Source organism: Eumetopias jubatus, unplaced genomic scaffold, assembly GCF_037043125.1.
Source record: "Eumetopias jubatus isolate StellerSeaLion01/CBP00866 unplaced genomic scaffold, mEumJub1_p1.0 scaffold_11, whole genome shotgun sequence".
In the NCBI taxonomy this organism is placed as follows: Eukaryota; Metazoa; Chordata; class Mammalia; order Carnivora; family Otariidae; genus Eumetopias; species Eumetopias jubatus.
Window position 1 is genome coordinate 3,588,273 of NW_028274817.1, and position 17,522 is coordinate 3,605,794.

The 17,522-nt window shown below is 42.7% G+C and overlaps 1 long non-coding RNA gene across 1 annotated transcript; it reads right to left on the reverse strand.

The window, feature by feature from the left end:
* Window positions 1–1,701: 1,701 nt before the first annotated feature.
* On the reverse strand, window positions 1,702–8,365 carry LOC148162964 (uncharacterized). The gene is made up of 3 exons (XR_015769419.1): window positions 8,306–8,365; window positions 5,559–5,710; window positions 1,702–2,565 (listed from the first exon to the last, which is right to left on the reverse strand). It is a non-coding gene; the product is annotated as an uncharacterized LOC148162964 (long non-coding RNA).
* Between the last annotated feature and the right edge of the window lie 9,157 nt (window positions 8,366–17,522).

The following is a 17,522-nucleotide window of genomic DNA, read 5'->3' on the forward strand; positions in this document are numbered from 1 at the left end:
CAAAGCGGAAACCCTGTGGTGGAGCCTCAGCGACAGCAGGCCAGGTATCTAAGACTTGGAGGGAGGGTAATATGTGTCTCTGGTAAAGAAAATCTTGGGTACAAAAAGGTGAGAGGTAACGACTTTGCTATTTTTCTCTCTCTAATTCCACCACTTGGCCACCTAGGCAAATCCGTTCAAAGGAAGTACACAACAGAGAGGGGAGATTATAGATCCCCTCCTAGTTAGAGGACCAGAAAAGCATCTCCTGGTAGCCAGAGAGTGAGGGGAAAATGGTGAAGAGGAACAAATCTGAGCAAGGATCTCATCAAGTTACGTAGGAAGTTCTGATTATACCTGAGCTGCTCATGCTGGAATCTCACCATAAATAGGATGCCAAGAGTTTAGAGAACTGAACCATCAGCAGGGCTCAGATGGGGCCCTGGGTTAATCACAAACACTATGGATCCAAATATCACTGCACCAACCCAGCAAAATGCACACTTATTTCCAGTACCTACGGAGCATTCACCAAGATAGACTATATCCTGTGTCATTCAAATGTTTTTTAAGTTTAAATGATCCAGAGTATATTTTCCGACAATTAAGGAATCAAATTAGAAATCAAACAGTAGTGGAAGGACAAGAAAAACCTCAAAACACTTGGAAATTAAACAGCATACCCTAAAATCATCTCCAGACCAAAGAAAAGATTTACTTCAATTTTATTTCTTTCTCTTCTGTTGTGTTGTTTCTTTGCTTATTTCTTTTCTTCTGATCGCTTTGGTTTTTTCCTTCTTTTTCTAAGTTAAGGTGGAAACAGATTATTGATTTGAGATTTCCTTTTTTTTTTTTAGATTTTATTTATTTATTTTGACAGAGAGAGAGAGAGAGAGAGAAAGACAGCGAGACAGCGAGAGAGGGAACACAAGCAGGGGGAGTGGGAGAGGGAGAAGCAGGCTTCCCGCCGAGCAGGGAGCCCGATGCGGGGCTCGATCCCAGGACCCCGGGATCATGACCTGAGCCGAAGGCAGACGCCCAACGACTGAGCCACGCAGGCGCCCCTGATTTGAGATCTTTCTTAATCTAAGCGTTAAATGCTATAATTTTCCCTCTTAACACTGACTGGCTGCATCCCATAAATTTTACAACTCTAGCCAGACAGACAAAGTAAAAAGAAGAGAAGACATACATGACCAATATCAAAACTGAAACTGGGTATCACTGCAAGCCCACAAGCATTACACCAGAGATGTTAGAAGGATAAAAGGGAAATACTAAGAACAAATCTATGGACGTTCAGTTCAAGAACTTAAATGAAATTGTGCAATTCCTCAAAAATCAGAAACTACTCAAGCTTATCCTAGATGAAATGCATAACCTGAGGAGTACTACAACTATTCAATAACCGATACCATAGTTTTAAATTTTTCTAAAAGGGATTTCTTTAGAACCACAGAAACATCAAAAAACCAAGCAGAAACTGTTAGAAGCAATCTTGTTAGGACTCTGGAAAACAGTCAAAGGTTTGTAGCAGCCATGCCACCACGATTGTCAGCTCCTTGGAGCAAGGGTCACATGCCGGGCTCTGTATTCCCGGGCCCAGCGTGGGCCTTGGCATTCAGTAGGAAATCAGGAAATATTTGCTAAATAAAATCATCTCACTCAAAACTCACACGGTCTTGTTGGATCAACTTTATTTGGCCTCATAATACACGCAACATATCAACACAACCATAAACATAGATAAGATCAGTAACACAAGTACACCTCCCTAAACATCTGTAGGAGAGGGGCCTGATACTTAACACAGCCAACAGTAGACAGAACCATCCTGGAATATGTGTAACTTTAAAAAGTCACATTTTTCATGAAAATCAGTACCATGCTGTGAAAGAATAAAATGATGGCAAGAGATTGCTCCCTGCAGAGTGAGCGAGCGGAGCCAGTGTCCTCCAAGTACTGGAGGGACAGCTCTACCGTTTAGGAAGAAATGACCAATTTAGGAAGAAATGGCACAGTAGGAAGTCAAATTAGGTTTGGGGGGGGGAAACAGTATTCCAGTGGGCTCCAGAAGTATAAAACCAAGTATTTTCGTAAAGTATCCCGTGGCACATTCAAGAGACAGAGACCTTTAACTCTCTTTCCTAATAGGAGAAACCTTCTGGCCCTTCTCCTGCTAGCATACACGTTCAGCAGCAGTACACAAGAAACAAGTGCCCGAGCAGCCCAAGTTCTGGGCCTCGCGCTCCTATCACTATTACTGGGAAGTGAGTGGGTGAAACAAGTACCTAGTAAGTTAGTTGACTTTCGCTTAAGTGAGAACCTAAGAATTTGTATTTGGTTAGCAACTCCACCATTCTAGTGACAGAAAAGTCACGCCAGTTAAGGTGATACCTATGCAGAGAAATAGGCCTACAACCAAGATTCAGATGGAAACTGTGATTGTGTACATGACCATGGGTTAGAGAATTCATGCTCTACAACGAGGGAACTCAGCTAGTGTTTTCAGTTCCTCATCAAGACTTCATGCTTGCCTGGGTTTGGGGCCATGATGTATAGCACAGCCACTGGATGGAGGTCAACCTGGAAGAGTAAAAAGGGAACACATGTAAAGCAAATGGGATTCTTTATTGAAATGTTTTGGTCTCAAAATGAGCAAACTGTTGTTCTCACATGGGAGTTTAAATGGCACCCTTCCGAGGTATTGATAAGTACCCGGTGAGGAAGGTGAGCAAACAGGCAGCACATGAGAAAACAGCTCCGACCCCCACTGCCAAGAAGAATGAAGGATGACGGGGGCCCGGATGTCATCGCGGCGTTCTGCTGCTTAATTCCCCGCCACCCATAAACTTAGGTTCACACGCTGTGCTCTGATGTTCAGGGTCCCTCTCAGCTGGGCCCAAACTCCCTTATCTTCTCTATACACACCATGAGCCTGTTCATTACTGTGCACGTTAGAAGATTTCTGTTACACTGTAAGAAGTCGAGGCTGAATTTTTTTTGTTGGGTTCTAATGTGTGCGACAGGTTAGCCATGGTTAGCACTGATGCCTGGGCAGGTGATTTAGGAAATTAGTCAAGGGCTGACCCCTCTCTTCTCTCCTTCCCTTATTTCTGCACCTGAGCTCAAGGGAAGGAGACACCTGACAAACACTACCACAATTGGTGATCAAGGTCAACATCAACAGTGACAAATCATGTTGATATTATGTACCCTTGATGTGATGTGGTAAGAATGGCACTTTCTCTCTCTGGTCTTCCTCACCAAAACCCATAATTCCAGTCTCATACTTTGGACTAACATCTCTTTTTTATGATGAATGGATGTTGATTTTTATCAGATACTTTTCTGTATCAATTTAGATCTGCTTTTTCTCCTTTAACCCGTTAATGCAATAAGGCAATCCTGGTCTCACTCACCGTGACCCAGACCCATCCCTCACTCTCCCTGCTCTGCTCTAGACTATGCAGGGGCTGACCCCTGCAGGCTACAATTCCTAAACTCGGCCAACGTTTGCTTGTCATTCTGGTTCAGCTAACTGAAGACACCATCCATCAAGAGATTAAAACCCAGAAGAATAGAGCAGTCAGAGATTTTCTCCTCCTTCCTCTACATCAAGGGGCATTTCCTTCAATGGCCACGTATTCTTCATGGCTCCAGCTACCATCAGATCGACCCACCATGGCTCCAGACTCTGTTGAATCCAAACTCCAGGATCTAGTAACACTATTTCCTCTTCTTGTTCTTCTAGCCTAGAGGTGGGAGAGACTTGCTCGTATTGCTAATTACTGGGTTTCCCAATTCTCCCCTGCTTGGCCTCTCTATCACTTGTATAACTAATTCCTTCCATTAAATTCCCTCCAGGCTGACTATTTACGGTGCTTTTGAATTTCCTGAACAATCCTGACTGCTACATGTGGCCAGTTATATTGATCGATCTTCTAGTGCTAAACTTCTTTGCTTCCCTGGGTTAAACCCAACTCTGTCACCAGCAGTTAATTATGTTTAAGTCTCTTCTGTAATTAATAACAAAATTAAAATAAAATACTGTCAAACCCTGAAACTTCCTCCAAATAACATTCTCTCATAATCTTCACAGTCTTCTCAAAATAATTTTTACACTTTCTAATTTTGAGATACACACTGAAAATATTCTAATAGCGTAAGTAATAGAATGATCTAGCCAACTTGTGAAAAATTCAAGCAATACAGGACACCTGGGTGGCTCAGTCAATTGAGCATCCAACTCTTGACTTTGGCTCAGGTCATGATCTCGGGGTCATGATACTGAAACCTGTGTTGGGCTCCACGCTCAGTGGGGAGTCTGCTGGAAATTCTCTCTCTCCCTCTGCCCCTTCCCACTCTCTAAAATAAAACCATAAATCTTTAAAAAAATTCAAGCAATACACATGCAGCTACATAGCATGACATGTGCAGTATAGCCCAGATGGTAATCAAAAATATATAGTCTTAAATAGATGTATCAGAAAAAGAAATAGTTAAAGCACCCAAGAAATTCAAGAAGCTAAGGAATGAACATTGTATTAAGCCCAAAGGAGTACAAGGTTGGAAAGAATGAAGATAAGTGTAGAAATAATGAATTAGAAAACAGTAAGACCAACTAACAAGTGCCAATTCTTTGAAAATACTTATAAAACAGACATTTTTTTTTTTTTTTTTTGCTGATATGACCAGGGACTAAAGAAAAAAATCACAAGTAAACACTGTAAGTTAAAACTGTACAAAATATTGATGCAGAAGATATTTAAATGATGTAAAAACACAACAAGTACATGATTCCCTCAAGATAACCAAATGGTGGACAAGGAAACTTTTCTACGTATAGAAGTTTTTCAGCTAATAAACTAAGAATGAATGAGAGAATTAGAAAATCATCACTCTGCAACCCCCAAGACACACATAAAGGTGATGTTCACTGAGGACTGCCAACTTCAGCACAAAGGACAATAAACATTATCTTCCTCATAATGGAAGTACACAGCATTACCTATGTAGCGGTCTTGTTAAAAAAAGAAAATATGGCAAACAAACAAACATGCAAACTTAATTTGATCAAGTTTCTACCTGCGACTATCAGTTTAAAGAAGTAGGAGGCCAAAGTACATGTTAAAGGACACTAAAGTGTTTTGTTCAACATAAGTCAGATTATGGGAAATGTCACGTAATTTGACCTGCTTTTTCCCCTGAAGAACAATAATTGCAAGGGGGGGGGAGGGGATGGTGGGGAATCTATTGATTAAAAAAGACTTAAGGGATATAACAAAAAATCACAAAATATAGACCCTATTTGTGATTCAAAGAAACTTAAATTTTTTTTACATATAATTTAAATGTGAAAAGTAACTGGATATTTGATACCAATAATAACTTATTTAAATTTGTATGAATGATAATTGGATTGAATCTATGTTTTACAAAAGATTCCTTGTCTTTTAGAAATGCATATTGAAATACTGATGAGATGCGATGAAATAGCATGATGTCTTGGATTATTTTCACATTATTCCTTTGGCAGAGATGCGGGGAAAGTGAGGGTATAATGGAACCAGACTTACCATGTACTGAAGATTATTGATACTGGTTATCAGGTATCATGGGTTTGTTATACTCTTCTCTACTGTTGTGTGTGTTTCAGATTTTCTATAATAAAGGCTTTGTTATAAATATCATGCAATTACATTTGAAATCCTGGGTGAAAGGGACAATACTAAAAAAAAAAAAATAAAGGACCAAATCAGTCCATAAAGAAATAGAAGACTTTAATTAAATAATACAAAGTGAAACTATATTCAACACCCAAGCTCTCCTGAACACCCGAACCACCCTGCTCCCGGACAGGCAGTTTGGGTGGTCAAGTCTACCAATGATCAGGAAAAACTAATCTCCATCTTAAGTCAAGTCTCCCAAAGCATACAAAAATATGGGGAATTATTTCACTCATTTTTCCAGGCTAGCTCTCTGTAAGTCTAACACCAGCTAAGCCCCCCATTTCCACACTGAAAAGAACCCTTGAGCCAAGTTCACTCTTAGAGTAGCACATATCCTAAGTAAATTGATAGCATATTCAATATAGCAGTGAACTGAGTGAACAGGCTGTGGCTAAGAAATGAAAATATGGTTTAAATTAGAAAATACTTTCACTTGTAATCCCCGTAATGGCAAATTAAGGGGACACATTGTGTCACTGTATCATGTATGATAAAAGCCTTTGGGAAAAAAATCAACATGAGTACAAGGTAAAAACTTTCAGCAACTTTCCTACTAGTTACCCCACACATACTTAAATGTGAAATGTTAGGTGGATTCCCTTTGAAGACAGGGACAAGACACAAATGTATGCTTTCACCTCTACCATTCAAAAGTACATTAGAACAGAGTCGAACTATGCGTCTCAAAATAAATGGCTATTGAAAAGGAAGATAACGTTTTGTAACAATAGGATCATCTATGTAGAGAATTCAAAGAAATAGGTACACGGGTCTTCTTCAACTTCTTTCATGAGTGTTCTGTAGTTGCTAGAGTATAGATCCTTTCCCTCTTTGGTTAGGTTTATTCCGAGGTACCTTCCGGTTTTTGGTGCTATTGTAAATGGACCTGGTTCTTTAATTTCTCCTTCTACAGTTGCATTGTTAGTGCATAAGAAAGCCACCGATTTCTGTGCATTGATTTTGTATCCTGCCACACGACTGAATTGCTGTATGAGTTCTAGTACTTTGGGGGTGGAGTCTTGGATCTTCCACATAAAATATCATGTCATCTCCGAAGAGAGAGATTTTGACTGCTTCTTTGCCAATTTGAATACCTTTTATTTCTTTTTGTTGTCTGATTGCTGCTGCTAGGACTTCTAGGATTCTGTTGAACGATAGTGGCGAGAGTGCGCATCCTTGGCGTGTTCCTGTTCTTAAGGGAAAGGCTCTCAGCTTTTCTCCATTGAGGATGGTATTTGCAAATGACACTACAGACAAAGGGCTGAGATCCAAGATCTATAAAGAACTTCTCAAACTCAACACCCCAAAAAACAAATAATCAAGTCAAAAAATGGGCAGAAGACATGAACAGACACTGCTCAAAAGAAGACAATATAAATGGCTAACAGACACACGAAAAAATGTTCATCATCATTGGCCATCAGAGAAATTCAAATCAAAACCACATTGTGATACCACCTTACACTGGTTAGAATGGCCCAAATGGACAAGGCAAGAAACAACAGATGTTGGAGAGGTTGTGGAGAAAGCAGAACCCTCTTACACTGTTGGTGGGAATGCAAGTTGGTACAGCCACTTTGGAAAACAGTGTGGAGGTGCCTCAAAAAATTAAAAGTAGAGCTACCCTATGACCCAGCAATTGCACTCCTGGGTATTTACCCCAAAGACACAGACGTAGTGAAAAGAAGGGCCATATGCACCCCAGTGTTCCTAGCAGCAATGTCCACAATAGCCAAACTGTGGAAAGAGCCGAGATGCCCTTCAACAGACGAATGGGTAAAGAAGATGTGGTCCATATCTACGATGGACTATGACTCAGCCATCAGAAAGGAGGAATACCCAACTTTTACATCCCCATGGATGGGACTGGAGGAGATGATGCTCAGTGAAATAAGTCAAGCAGGGGAAGTCAATGATCATATGGTTTCACTTATTTGTGGAACGTAAGGAATACCATGGAGGACATCAGGAGAAGGAAGGGAAAAATGAAGGGGGGGAATCGGAGGGGGAGACGAACCATGAGAGACTATGGACTCTGAGAAACCAACTGAGGGTTCTAGAGGGAAGGGGGGTAGGGGACGGGTTAGCCCGGTGATAGGTATTAAGGAGGGCACGTACTGCATGGAGCACTGGGTGTTCTATGAAAACAATGCAGCGTGGATCACTGCATCAAAAACTAATGATGTACTGTATGGTGACTAACAAAACATAATAAAATTAAATTAAATTAAAAAAAAAGAACTAGGTACGTGGGATATCTGAATTAATAAGAGACTTCAGAAAAATAGTGTATGGTAGATCACTATAGCAAGATCAAGAGCCTTGCCACACACACACACAAGTAATAATTATTTAGAAGATGTAATAGAGAATATCCCATTCCCAACAGAAGAAGCCGAAGAAATATATATAAGACCTTTACGGAGGCTTCTATACAAATTTACTGATAGATTCAGGTTAAAAAAAAAAAAAAAAGTCCCGAATAAATGGAGCAGTATACCATATTCATTGATGGAGAACCAAATGTTGTAAAGATGTCAATTCTGCTTTTTTTTTTTTTTTTTTTTTTTTTGTTTACAGATTAAGTGCCTTACTTGTAGCTGCCAAGATGACGGTGAAGTTCAGGCTGCTGTCTTCTGCTTCCAAAATCAAACCTGGAAAACTAGAGAAGGGAAAATGAAACCAATAAAAAACACAATATCAACAGCAAAAACTCAACAACAAAACATGAGAAACCTCTGGGGTAGATTGAAGACCGTTGAAGTGAATAACAACAACAAAATCTCAGAGGAGAGAGCGGAAGCTCCGGGATCAAAACAACATTCGAAATCACTGCCATTCATCAAAGTTCCAGTATATGCCAGGCACTGTGCAAGGTACTTCCCATACATTACATACATTCTTGCAGCCCTACAAGACAGGGTTTATCAAACCTGCTCACTTCACAAAGAACCTGAGGCTCACAGGGCTTGGTCATTTTCCCGGGATCACATGGCTAGTGAGTGACAGGGCAGAGACTAGAACCCTGGTCTGAACTCAGGTAGAGTCCACGCTGTTCCCATCCACCGCAGCCTATGGCCAACCTTCTAATTCATACTTTCTTTCTCTTCTAAGTATGGGATGATGTCTCTCAGGTGACAAAAAGTAGAAACCTGAGGCCCAGGTAGTAAAAGCAGACCTAAGGAAGGAAGGTGATAATGAGGATCAGGTACCATTTGGGGATTGTCTGAGTTTTGTTCAGAGCAGACTCTGCCAGGTGCCGCCACTGCCGTCCAGTGCCAACACTTTCCCACATGACCACAGCCCTACCCGGTCTTCCCCCACGCGCCCTCCAGTCCCCTTCTGGTACCTGGCCTGCTGGCCGGCTTATCACTGCTACACCTCTAACGGCCTCCCAGGGTCTTCTGCCCTCCCCTGACATAGAGTATGCCTACCCCCTGCAAAAGTACCCTCACAATTCTGCCCTCACCTTGGAATACCCCTGATAGCCATAGTCCCTTTGACCTCGGGTAGTGACCTTTAGACACCTGGTAATCCTTCTGGGCAACTTCAACACATTCTCAAAATGTTTTCCAACTGGGTTTGTGAGTAGTCTGATTTGTTGCATCATTGACTGGTTCTTTGGATACAAACCTGAGGTTAAAAAAGGGGTTTTGGAACCTCCTTGATATTGGCAGTATAATTTTAATGGGCTGTCTTATTTGGAACTGGCCACTAAGCACATATGCAGATGAATGAACCTACCTAGGAGCTCAAAACCCAACGTTTCCTTCGTAAGTCGTAGAGAGGAAAGACCGTGGAAGTCAATGTGGAGCAAACATCTACTGGGTTGAACTCTTAAAAACCTTCCAAGGAGGTGAAAAATGGTTCCTTGGTGGACATGCTAGCACAGATCCAAAGGGAAAAATAGTCATCCTTCTATGGCCTCTTCGCTCTGTACCAGCCCCACAGGGACGTTCTGGTTTTCAGAGTGCACAATGGCACTTGTGCAGGTGTTCAGGCAAATTCAGTCATGGGGAGGGTAGCAGAGACTCAGAGGTTAGGATTTTACTCATGTATCAAAAGGAAGGAGAAAATTCTCAGCCTACTGACATCATAGTGGACATTGCAAAGGGCAGTGTAGAAAGGTGCTATTGAGTAAAGAAGGGCAAATCCACCCTGCCGACATTTCCATGATCCTCTTAAAATTAGATGTGGTATTGTGTTGGAAAGCATCTGTCATATAGTAAGTGCTTGAAAATTTGGAGAATATCAAGGCAGATCTGGCCTTTTCAGAAACTCCTCCAAGAAATGAAGAAGGTCTGGGTCATAACAAATTACCGTGGTTACTCTTAGTCGAGTACCACTACTATGAAACAGTATGTGGGAGAGACTACAAGGACTCCTCCATATCTTGTCTTCCTTTCCCTCCTGGACACAGGGACACTACATTTCCAGGTGACTTGTAGTTAGGAAGGGTCATGTGACTAGCTGTTGTCATTGAGATATGAGCCGAAGCATTGTTTGTCACATCTGGAGCCAGTATGCCATTTCTGTGCTTTCTCTTTCACCCAGCAGCAAACATGGCGATCTTTTTTTTTTTTCTTTTTAAGATTTTTATCTACTGGGGCACCGGGGTGGCTCAGTCACTTAAGCATCTGCCTTTGGCTCAGGTCATAATCCCAAGGTCCTGGGATCTATGTCAGGGTCCTTGCTCAGCAGGGAGTCTGCTGGTCCCTCTTCCTCTGCCCCCTCCCCATGCTCTCTCATGCCCTCTCTCTCTCAGATAAAGATTTTATCTATTTCAAGAGGGAGAGTGAGAGCCTGAGGGAGCAGGGGGTGGGGCAGAGGAAGAGGGAGAGAGAATCCCAAGCCGACTCCGTGCTGAGCACAAAGCCGGACCAGGGACTCAATCTCACCATCATGACCTGAGCCCAAACCGAGTCAGACGCCTAACCAAATGAGCCACCCAGGTGCCCCCGAACATGGCCATCTTATGCTGAGATGGTGGCACTTCAAAACAGCTTGGAAACTTGCGTCCCTTAAGAGTGGTGAGACCCTGACAAACAGCATCAAAATTTATGTGTACAAAAAACAAACTTCTGCTGGGTCAAGCCATTCAAATTTCGGCTTTTGTCTGTTGCATCAGCTAGAGTTTGCCTTAGCTGACAAATACATGGCTACTATTTCTCTTGTTAAAGTTATTGTATTATTTTAATTACAGTGGTAATAGTTCATATATCCTTCTTGCAAAAAACTCTAAAAAATCAGACAAATCATTGTTCTCCCTTTGCAAAGTTTCTCCAAAATGCAGTCCTATCTTCAGAAATAACCACAATTAACAATCTGGTGTGTATTATTTTAAAGCTTATTCTAGGCTCTTTCATACATAAACGTTTGTGAGTTTGAGGATTTGGGGCTGAATAGGGAAGAGGATACTACTATGATGACACAGCAGCAGCATACAACAAGCTTTACTTGGGCAGTACTTTGACAGGATGGGAAATGATGGCAAGTCCGTTACAGCAGGAGACCTTGTATAGATAATGACAAAAGCTCACCACCCAGAAGAGGAAGAAGGCGAGGGATCTCCCAGAGGATAGGGAAATCAGTGTGGTATCACCCATCAGCACAACGTAAAGTCTCTGGGTCAGAGAACTCAGAAAAGGCAACAGGGGCTTGGGGTCTTAAAGCCCTAGAATTATCTTATCTATGCCTAGAAGATGTTGGGTACAGTGTTCTAGGGTACGCAAAGCAGGCAGGCTCTAAATGGCTAAAAATCAGCTTACTGGAATATATTTAAAGCAATTAGATGTGCAAAAATCTGAGTTTGTTTGAGGATATTTTAGGAAAGGCTTTGGTTTCACACTTCTGGAGCCATCAGAATCCTGTAGCACGCTCTACCCCTGCCCCCTCCCCCAGCTTAATTTGCTTTCTATTGCACTGGGTTGGGCATCTCTTTCTCAATGGTAGAGCTGTCCCTCCAGCACTTAGAGGACACTGATGCAGCTTGCTCACTCTGTGAGGAGCTCTCTCGCACCATCGTTTTGTCCTTTCACAGCATTGTACTGATTTCCATGAGAAAGGTGACTTTTTAAAGTTACACGTAGGCTAGGATGGTTCCGTTTCCTGTTGAGTGCGTAAGTATTAGGCACTTCTCCCACGGATGTTTTGGGATATGTCACTTGTGCTACTTATCTTGTTTGTGTCTATGGTTGTGTTGACATGTTATGTGTATTGGAGGCCAAATAAAGTTGATCCCACAAGATTGTGTGAGTTTTGAACAGGATGTGATTTAACAAACATTTCCTGGTCTTCCATTGGGTGGCAAAGCCCATGGTGGGCGCAAGGAGTGTGCACCATGACACGTGACCCCTGCCGTGAGTGGCTCACCCTCTAATAGGGTGGTATGGGCACATAAAGTTCTTTCTCTCTGGGTCCAGAAGTGCTACAGCACATGGACGACGACAATTTATAATTACAAGTGTGTTAGTTTCTGAGTGAGAAGAGTTTATTTAGTCAGACTCAGATGGAAAGGAGGCAGCAGAGCACATGGCTGAGAGCAGGGGCTCTGGACCCAGCCAGGCGGGGTTTGTCCCGACCGCCACTTCCTAGGTGGGTAATCTTGAGTAAGCTCCTGACCTCACTGTGCCTCAGTTCCCTCACCTGTAAACCATGGATAGCAATGGAACCTACCTAATGGGGCGGTGAGGAGGACAAAGCCAAGTAACACATGGAAAGCACATACAACAGTCCCGGCACATAGTAAATGCCAAATGAGTATTTATTAAAGCAGCAAATCCTGACCTCACTCGACACTCTTGTACAGCCTCAGGATAAGGTCAGTCAACTCATAGGAGGTTTGTAAAGCAGGGGTACTTCATAGAGCTGTGATGAATTGAAGCACTTAACCCCCTGTAGTGCACGGTATTATAGTTATTCTCATCCTTGGGGCTGGCCCTGAAGCCCTCTCTTAGATCCCCCAACGCTCCAGAAGGCACTACTGCATCTGTCAAGTATTCTCATTTGCAACCATCCAGTGGCCCGTTCTCATAAAATCGCTTAGGATCTTGAACGGCTTCTGCCATCATCGCCCAGTGCGGTGTGCTGTGCAGCAGTGTGCGGGTCACAGTCATTCTCTCCCCGGAGCCCTAAGGTAACCCAGGCCCTCTGGTCACAGATGCCGTGCTTGTCCACGACTACACTGACTTCCTGTGGGATACGCACATGGTTGTTATCACGAACAAAATAGCAACCTCTTACTAGAACTTTTCTATTTATACAGCGGGTCATGGAGATGATTTCATTTGCTAAAACAAGCCACAAGGCACAATAGGCTTAGCTTCTGGCTCTTGACTGAGCCCAGGCCAAACACCTAGGGATCTCTATTTCTGGAGTTCCTGACAAAATACAAGGATGGCCCCTTTATCCATGACTTGGGCTTCCAATAGCTAAGCCTCGGGGTCTAACTTGCATTTCATTCTGCCATTCACTTCTGCTGCCATTCCAGAATACAGTGGTCACAAGGAATTATCTGAAGCTGGACGTTGGCTACCCTGTAGCCTCTTCTCATTGAGATAAATGAGTAGATCAATATCCTGCTATCTGCTTCTCACCCCCAAATATTCATTCACATCGTTCCACCACCCTGTCATGATTTATGATTTAGGCAGGACAAGGCATGTGTTTTGCTGACCATCAAACACATCCCGTTGTTACTTGATAGGTAATTGGGAGCCTTGGCCCAGTTGAAAAATTAATGCCAACAGGGGTCTCGTGTTTGCGATCAGCCTCTAAATAGTGCTAAGCTAAGGAAATTCCATCATTTCCCTGCTCTTCTAAACCCAACCCTGGGTTTTCCCATACATCTGCTGCCCTGGTGCAGAAGGATGCATGCTGCTTTCTGACACTGGCTGTTAGTAGCCCAGGACAGCTAAAAGAACTCAGCACCTGAAAAGCCAGTTCCCTGCAGGGAAGGAGAAGTACCAGTGAGAGGAGCCGACAGGCAACTTCCTGAGAGGTTTCCAGAGAAACAGCTGTTGCGAGTAATGCCAATTCTGTTCTAGGGACCCCAAACCAGTTGCTTTTAAATTATTTGCGAATAAATTAAAACTGCTTATCACTCAAAATTGCCCAGCATCTTAAGAAACCTTGCAGGTACTGCCATGGGGCTCAATTCCCGACTTGTGTCAAGGGCTGCCGCACTGCCTGGCCCATTGGAGGGAGCCAGGGAACTGGGACCCAAGTTCCTGGGAGGGACCAGCTCGTGGAAGAGCGGGAGGAAACAAAAAAACCTGCCAGTAGATTTGTCCACAACGTATGCTTTGTCTCACTTGTAGCATAATGTAAACTGCTTCTTTCACCCTCTCTGCCACCTTGGCTTTTAGACGTGTATGGTGTTAAATCTGGAAGGGGCCTTACGGATTGTATCAACCAGGAAAAGCTAAGTTAATGCTGCCCGTCTATGAATTTTTTGACGCGATTTTCAATTATGCTGCTGCTCGCTCCTGGTATATATATTTGTATACTACGGTTTCCCTTTCTCTGGTTGAACTTTTACTGATACAACACCTAGAGGATGGGTATAATAAAAAAGGACGACATGAAACAATATTGATATGAAAAATACTGGAACCCACGTACATTGCCGATGGGAATGTAAAATGACGCAGCGACTTTGGAAAACGCTTAGGAAGATCCTCAAAAAGTTATCATACGACCTGGCAATTTCATTCCTTCATATATACTCAAGAGAATTGAAACACACGTCCACACAAAATCGTGTGCATGAATATTCAGAGCAGTATTATTCATCATACCCTAAATGTGGAAAAAACCCAAATGTACATCAACTGATGGATAGATAAACAAAATGTTGTATCATCTATACAATGACATATTCATGCATTAAAAAGGAATGAACTAAACACTTAGGAAAAAAAAAAAAGAAGGAAGTACTGACACTTGCTTCAACATGGATCAACCTTTCCAACATTGCTAAGTTAAAGTATCCAAAGCAGGCAAATCCACACACATAGAAAGTCGATCAGTCACTGTCAGGGTCTGTGGGTAAAAGGGAATTACCCTTAATGGATACAGGATCTCTTTTTGGAGTAATGAAAATATTCTGCAATTAGACAGTGGTGATGGTTTCACAATCATGTGAATATACTAAAACCACTAAATTATATATTTTAAAGGGGTAGGTTTAATTATGTGAATTATATCCAAATAAAATATTATTAATAAAAAAATAAGGCAGTTCTCCTAGTTGGGGTCTAAGACTGAGATGCAGTACCCTACTCATAAACTTGAATTACTGTCACTTGGGAGTAGGTGGATGGGTTGCCTTTGGAGAGAGGGACAGCAATACTCCTCTACCCACATTTCAATAGTGCTAAGCCATGGTCCCCAAGGCATGGGGTAATCCAGTCATTGACTATTAAGACTGTCCCTTCAAGAAAAGACTTGCTGCCCTGCTTCAAATATTGTGATTGGCTGACAGCCTGGTCGCTTCTTTGGGATATGCCTTTACTATATAATCAAACTCATGATCCTCGAGGGATAAGCACTGGCCAATGACTAAGCAATGCCATTGTAGCCAGGGCCACACACTTCTCAAAGAGGGCACCGGCTAGTGACGGAACAATCTAGGGGTACAAAATTGACAACCCTATAGTTAGATCACTCAGGAGAAAAGAAGGTTCAAATTACTTAGGTCAAGAACAAAAGAGGAGACGAGATACAAATAAAAAGGGTTAGATGTGAATACTGGGAATAACTATATGCTGACAAATTAGATAACATGAATAAGATATAGAGATTCCTAGAAGACACAAAGAACCAACACTGACTCAAGAAGATAGAAAGTCAGACTAGACCTATAACAAGTAAGAAACTGAGTTACGAGTCAAGAAGATTTCTACAAAAAAAAAAATCAGGGTCAGATGACTTCACTCGTGAATTCTACTTTTTGAAACTTTTCAAACTCCTCTTGGGAATGCTGTGAGGAATAACACATAAAGCACTTAGAACAGTGCCTGGCACGTAGTGACTGCTTGATTTGTATCATGAAAAGTCTGATGACTCAAGGGCTGAACAGATTAACGGGGCCACAAGATTGGAGGCGAAAGATACTGTGAATATTTGTGTTGCCCATTATCATAAGAGGCTGGGGCATGGCAGTGTTGAGAGCTCTGATCAGAATCCAAAGAGCTGGGCGCCTGGGTGGCTCAGCGACTGCCTTCGGCTCGGGTCATGATCCTGGAGTCCCGGGATCGAGTCCCGCGTCAGGCTCCCCGCTCAGCGGGGAGTCTGCTTCTCCCTCCGACCCTCCCCCCTCTCATGTGCTCTCCCTCTCTCTCTCATTCTCGCTCTCTCAAATAAATAAATAAAAAATAAAATCTTAAAAAAAAAAAACAAAACAATCCACAGAACTGGGACATAAAAGAACAGAAGGATGGGGTGACAAGCTGAAAGATGAGCAAATGGTAGTTAGCCCTGGGAAAGGGTCCAGAAACCAGAAACCAGGGTGGACCAGAAAGCAGCCTTTGAGGGAAGCAAGTTTGGCAACAGGAGTTGAAAAGCAGGCATCTTCACAGAAAACCCGAGGCTGAGATTATCACTAGACCCCTCTGAGAAATGAGTAAACTAAGGAACCATGAGTTTAGGTAATTGTTGGTGTGTAACCTTTTCAGGATTTCCTGGGTAATAATCTGAAACTGGCTCCCATCTGTGGAGAGCAGGGAGAGATCAAAGAAAGAGGCAAGCCACCCAAGATTGGTAGGTAGCAGGTTTAATAAGCAAGGGAACTTACATATGAGGCTTGTCTTGGGTGGCTGCAAGATGAGTAGATCCTATACCCTAACCCACCAGAATCCTAAGAGTTTATCTAGAGGCCTTAACAGGCTTCAGTCACGTCTACCATCCAGATAGTCGGAACACCACAATCTATCTCAAGGCTGCATCCTTTGGCAGCTTCTGGGAGCAGGGAAGGTAAGCAGAATGCACGGTCCAAGGACAGGGGAGGTGAGGAACCTCCCATTGCTGGGGTCCAGCTCATGGGTCAACTGGCAGTCCCATGCACTCTTGATGACCTCCTCCCACCGTAATTGGACCAAGACCCCATGATAACTGGTGGAGACAATCATAATGAAATAAAATATATTGAAAACAAAGGTAATGAATGCTCAAAACTCATCACTTCCTAATTATTTTCCTATAGTGTACTATTACCTATTCTCTTCCAAGTTATTTACATATATTATATATGAATGGTGGAATATTAAATTTTCAATGGACTGAGGAGCAATGAGGCAGCAGAAGCTCTGGACAAGCAGAAGGTAGAGGAGAAAGAAAATACACACAGAGGAGCGCCTGGGTGGCTCAGTCGTTAAGCGTCTGCCTTCGGCTCAGGTCATGGTCCCAGGGCCCTGGGATCGAGCCCCGCTTCGGGCTCCCTGCTCGGCAGGCTTCTCCACTCCCCGTGCTTGTGTTCCCTCTCTCGCTGTGTCTCTTTCTGTCAAATAAATAAATACGTCTTTTAAAAAAAGAAAAAGAAAATATGCATGGCCCAGAGGGAAACATAGGAGATTAGGCAGAAAGGTGGGTGGAAATAGAAGAAGATTTAAGATACAAGATCAAAAAGTTTTGTCATGGAGGTCCCTGGAGAGGTTGGAAGAGCTTTGAACCAGGGCACAGGGTCAGGATTAGCCTTCACAGGGTAGGGGCAGCCCCTTGTCCGAGACAAGCAGGTAGGATGAAAAGATGGTTTGGGATGGAGGAGGGAAGTTTGGAGCTAAGATCCCATGATCTACTGACTGAAGTTCCAAA